A 5,581-nucleotide genomic window follows, 5' to 3' on the forward strand; every position below is an offset into this window, starting at 1 on the left:
GCCGCTCCGCGGCATGTGGGATCTTCCCGGACCGGGGCACAACCCCGTATCCCCTGCATCGGCAAGCGGACTCTCAACCGCTGCGCCACCAGGGAAGCCCTTTTTTAAATTTTTATTGGAGTATAGTTGATTTACAATGTTGTGTTACTTTTAGGTGTACAGCAAAGTGAATCAGTTATACATATACGTATATCCACTCTTTTTTAGATTCTTTTCCCATATAGGCCATTACAGAGTACTGAGTAGAGTTCCCTGTGCTATACAGTAGGTCCTTATTAGTTATCTATTTTATACATAGTAGTGTGTATATGTCAATCCCAATCTCCCAATTTATCCCTCCCCCACCCCCGTTACCCCCTGGTAACCATAAGTTTGTTTCCTACATTGAATTCTTGAACAAGAGCAGCACACAATTTATTGGAGAGACTAGAGACACACGGGGGTCAATGGCCTAGAGACCTGGGGGGGCCTCAGCCAGAGAGAGAAGGGAGACGGGGAAATTTGGGTGAAGTAAACCATGAGCCATCTTCTCTGTTCCTTTTGTTAGACAAAGCAATTCTTCAAGCTATTTTGAAAGACCAAACTCATAATCTTCAAAACATAAAAAAGCAGAGCCTCTTAAATCATTGGGGAATTGTTTGTAAATAAAATTGTTGGATTAAACTGTCTGTTCATAATCAACAGAGGCTGGGCTGAGAATCCACAACCTCTGTGACTGGATATAGAACAGCAGAGAATCAAGAAGGGCCCCTGTCCAGACAAGACCCCCTCCGATGGTCCTGTTCAGAGGCAAGACCACCATCTGGAAAACTCTTTCTCCATTTTCATGAACATGTACCTCCCGGTGCTAGAAACTTGATGGGTATACAAGATTTAAAAGGTGAAAATATGCTTTTGATCCTTCAGGGGTAATCATTTTAAAAGTCAAGGCCAAAGCTGCCAGCACTACAATTACACCCAGCAGTCTCGTGGCAAAGGACAAAGGACCCAATGGCCAAGTGTAGTTTGAATGAGGCTGTTTGACAGTCAAGGGCGCAGACCCCCTGAGGGTCTGTGGGGGTGGACTGGCTGGGGAGGAGGGAGGAAGTGTGTGCCACTGAAAACAGGCTTCTCACAGTTCAACGTGTATCTGAATCACCTGAGCATCTTGTTACAGTGCAGATTCTGATTCAATAGGTCTGGGGTGCAGTTGAGATTCTGCAGTTCCAACAAGCTCCCAGGTGATGCCAGTGATCTGGTTCTCAGGTCACACTTTGCTAGCGAGGTCTGAGATAACAAACAGCCATGACAGCAGAGCGTGGCTAAGCCCATGAACTTTGGAGTCAGGCAGCCGTGGATGCAAATCCTGACTTCCCCATCTCACTAACTAAATAACCTTAGTTACTCAGCTTATTTGAGATTCATCTCCTTATCTGTAAAATACAGATTGTAAGCAGGAGTGTTTGCTCATTCAACAAATACATATTTAGCATCAGTTCTCTGTCAGGCTTGTGCTGGGCCAACACAAGTGGTGAGACAACACAGGCCCAGTTCCTGCTCTCGTGGACCTGACGGCATTGGAGATGATGGATGTGAAGTATTCAGCACCGTGCCTGGTACATGGTAAGAGCTCAACAAATTACATCCACTTTTACAAGAGGAGGAGCCTCATCCATTTCACGTGCCCAGGGAAGAGAACCCTTCTGTTAAATGCTGACTGCGTGAAAGCATATGGGATTCATTCTGCAATCCAGGGGACACAGATGTGAAGAGTACATGGTCCGTCTCCTTGAGGACCTCCTGGTTTAGTGGGAAGGTGAGTATTTAGCCTGAGTGGCCCCCATCAGCTGCCCGGTTGTCCCCAACGGCACAAGTCAGTGGTGGGTTCACTCTGCTCAGGCACTTGGTCCTGAACCACCAGACTCCATTCACTCTTTCAAGCTGGCCCTGGTTCTCGCCTAATTGCTCCACCCCCAACTTCAGTTTTCTTACTCTGCCTCCCATTTATCTGCTCTTTCCTCATCCCTGTGACTTGAAAAATGCTATTTACCCCCCTCAGTAAGGATCCTGACCTCCGTCTTGCTCTGCCAGCCAGACAGCCTTAGACCTCCCACTTGGAGCTGGGCACCACTTCATGGGCCTCCCTATCAATCTAGACACCAGTGTTGTGGGGTTCTGGGGGGAAGAAGTACAAAGATTCAGAATGCTCTGGAAAGCTGCATACTCTCCTCAGCGGAAGGCCCAGTGGAGCCAGATAGGCCTAATCAAGAGGCTGGAGTTCAGGTTGTCGATGGAGGAATGACAGCCGCACCCAGGTGGGTTTGGCTTCCAGGGCACCTGGATCTGGGCCCCGACCCCGTGCTTCCTTCCTGGCACACGCTTCACAGCAGTGAGGTTGAGTCAAGGCCCGTGAGAAGGAACAGGGGGCAACTTCAAGAACAGCCAATGACAGAAGACCCAGAGGCAGCCCTAACCTTTAAAAGAACTGCGAATAAATGACAGAGACTTATTAAGAACCTATCACGTGCAGCCCTGGGCCCTGGAGGCACCGTGAGGAGTGCGGCTGAGTCCCTGCCCTCATGGAGCTTAGTCTAGCATAGAAAGCCACCGAGTTGGCAGGGCATTTCAGTACAATGCAGCGGGTGCTGTCTGGGGGACACACGGAACCAGTGAGTGATCGGCAGAGACCTCCCAGGAGGCAGAACTTTAATGGGGACCTCAAGGAGAAGGTAGGTGAGGCAGGGAAAGATGAAGGCAAAGAGCCTTCCACGATGGGTAAAGAGCACACGTGAAGACTGATCCAGAGGGCGGGTTCGTTTGGTCCGCGTGAGGAGAGTGAGAAAGGGGTGCGGTGAGGAATGGGGCCATGCACAGGCCATGAAGTTTTGACCAGTCTAAGGAGCCTGGTCACTCTCCTGAGGGCAACGGGGAGTCAGCGGATGGTTCTATAGTATGATTCAGCAGTACGGCTACCGGCCCCCTTTTACAGATGGGGAAACTGAGGCACTGAGGAGTGGTAGGTCACTGGCCTGAGGTCACACTACCAGAAAGGGAGGGGGCCAGGATGCGATCCCAGCAGTCCAAGGCCTGAGCCTACACTCTCAAGTACGTTGTTAAGTAGGTACGCAGATACAAATACACGTATGTTAAAATTAAATAAAATGTTTTTAAAAAACTGCACCCAGGGCGCAGGGCTCAGCTAAAGGCCATACAGGCAAACCCTATTTAAACCATTTAACAAGGAGCATCTTAATGATCTCATTAGCCCAGACAGGGCCCTTAGGAAACTTGAGGCGAGGCCCTGCTTTAAATGTGGCTTCTTTGAAGTGGCCACCACCTGAAGCAATCACCTGAGAGGGTGGGAACAAAGCCAGCCCGTGAGGCCTGTGTCCGCTCGGGCAGGCACCACGGGGCTGCTCACACGGCAGGACTTGGCCTCAGCAGGGCGCCCGTCGGGTTTCCATTAGCTCACTCCCAGCCACGAGGGGCGATCTGGCTGGCCACACACGAGGTCATGCGTCGTGATGGCGGCAGCCAGAAGGGGCCTGTGGCCTTCCCTAGGCCTCACCCTCTCAGGTCTCGACTTCCAGACTCCTCTGAGCCCTGGCCTGGCTCGTGACCAGGGATGCCCTATGCATGGGCTCTCTCTGACCTCAGGCTCAACCTCCACCTCCTGTGTCCTCCAGTTCCTTTCATCAGTTCTCTCTTTTCTAGACTCACACACACACCCCCTTCCCTTCCAGCCACCCAACTCTGGTCTCTCCATGACCCCCTTCAGGGTGGGTGCCTGATCTTCCATAAGAGCAGCTGTGGAGACCCCAACCAGACATTCCCCTCCATCCCTATGGACGTCTGCTTCTCAGGCCAGCTCTGGGTCCTCTGAGCTCCCTCTCCCTCTGGCTGGGTCCAGCATGAAGGGGGAGGGTTAGCACCTCAGCAGGGCCCTGCCACACCTGTTCTAAGCTGCCCCAGCCAAGTCTTAGGGTGAGACCTTCTGAGAAATGAGCACCTGGCCAATCGTTCTGCCACAGGGTGCAAAATCCAGACAGGCAGAAAGAAGAGATTCACCTTTGCAGAACTGGATGCCGAGGCCCTCCCAGCAGGCTGCGGCTGAGGCCCCTGCCTATTAATAGTCAAGCAGCTGTTTGCCTCCCTGAATGAGACTCTTTATTACAAGCTGCGTTGACAAAACAGATCCCGCTCCTTCCTGCCCAGAATATTTGAGGGTGGAGGGGCTGCGGGAAGATGTTCCTCCCTTCCAGGGAAGTTGAGAAGGTCAGCAGTGGAAGAGACCTTAACGGTGACCTCCCTCAACACTGGGGAGGCCAAAGCTAAGCTCATTACCACCAGCCCCTCAACCCCCAACCTCACTCCTCTACCCATGTTCCCAGCTCCAGCCAACAGACCACTGTTCCCCCAGTGCTTCCTCAAATTCCCTCCCCTCCCTTGTCCCAGTCCCACTCTAGAAGCCTCAAAGTCAAGGCCTTGGGTGATGACCCTGGATGCTGACGTCCAGGCTCTCATCTCCCTTGTCCCCACCACTTCAATCCCCTGTGTCTGTGGATTTGCATGCTCTGCCTTAGCTCCTGGCCTTTGCACATGCTATTTTCCCTGCCTGGGGCTCCCTTTTCCCACCCTCTTCCCATGTTTAATGCTCCCTTAAGTCTTGGCTTAAAAGAGTCCACTTCAGGAAGCCTTGTCTCCCCATACCCACCTCAGTGTGCTTTCATGTTCTGCTAAATCTTCCTCCTCATCTGAAGTTCTGGGAGAGTAGAGTGGGGTGGGATTTTGTGGGGTTTTTTATTTCATTGTATTTCTCCTCCAGCCACCAGAACACTACTATATGACACTGAGCTAAATCAGAGAAAGGGCCTGTGAATTCTTCCTCCCCTTCCTCAGACCGCTACGGTGTCATCCATCACCACGTCCTGTTAATTCAACCTGATTGAGAACAGGAGATCTGGAAATAGGCCTCCTGGGTTTGAATCATGGCTCTACCACTTACCAGTTGAGAGACCTTGAATAAGTCATTTAGCTGTGTAAAAGCTTAGTTTCCCCACCTGTAAAATGGAGCCAGCCATAGACCCTGACTCAGAAAGTTGTTGTAAGAGGTCAATGAGAAAATGCTTGTAAAGTGCCTAGCCCAGTCTGGAGCATTCAGCAAATGTTAGCTGCAAAAATAATTTAACTCAATGTTTCATTCGCCACAGAATCTTTCCTCCTCTTACTAACCACTGTCCATAATGGTTGGTGTTCCACAGCACGCACTTTGAGAAATGCCTGTCTAGCCTAACCTTCCTGCTACTGAACAGGTGAGGGATGTGAGGCCAGAAGGAACAGAGGAAAGAGCCATGAATGTAAGAGTTAGGCACTGTCACGTGGCTGCGTCTCTGGGACTTGGCCTGGACAGCTAAGTCCGTGGCCACCTGCTGGCAAGCCTGCCCGGCAGGCCTCCCAAGAAAGGACCAGGCCCCAGGAGGCCCACCGTCTTCACATTAGAGCAAGCTGGGCATGAATTTGGGTTCCCAAAGCCCCTCAGAGTGCCTAAGGCATGTTTGTGTTATGAGTTAAAGGGATTTGTTCCTTCTCTGCGGGATGAGGG

The sequence above is a fragment of the Physeter macrocephalus genome, unplaced genomic scaffold, assembly GCF_002837175.3.
Source record: "Physeter macrocephalus isolate SW-GA unplaced genomic scaffold, ASM283717v5 random_15, whole genome shotgun sequence".
Taxonomy (NCBI): Eukaryota; Metazoa; Chordata; class Mammalia; order Artiodactyla; family Physeteridae; genus Physeter; species Physeter macrocephalus.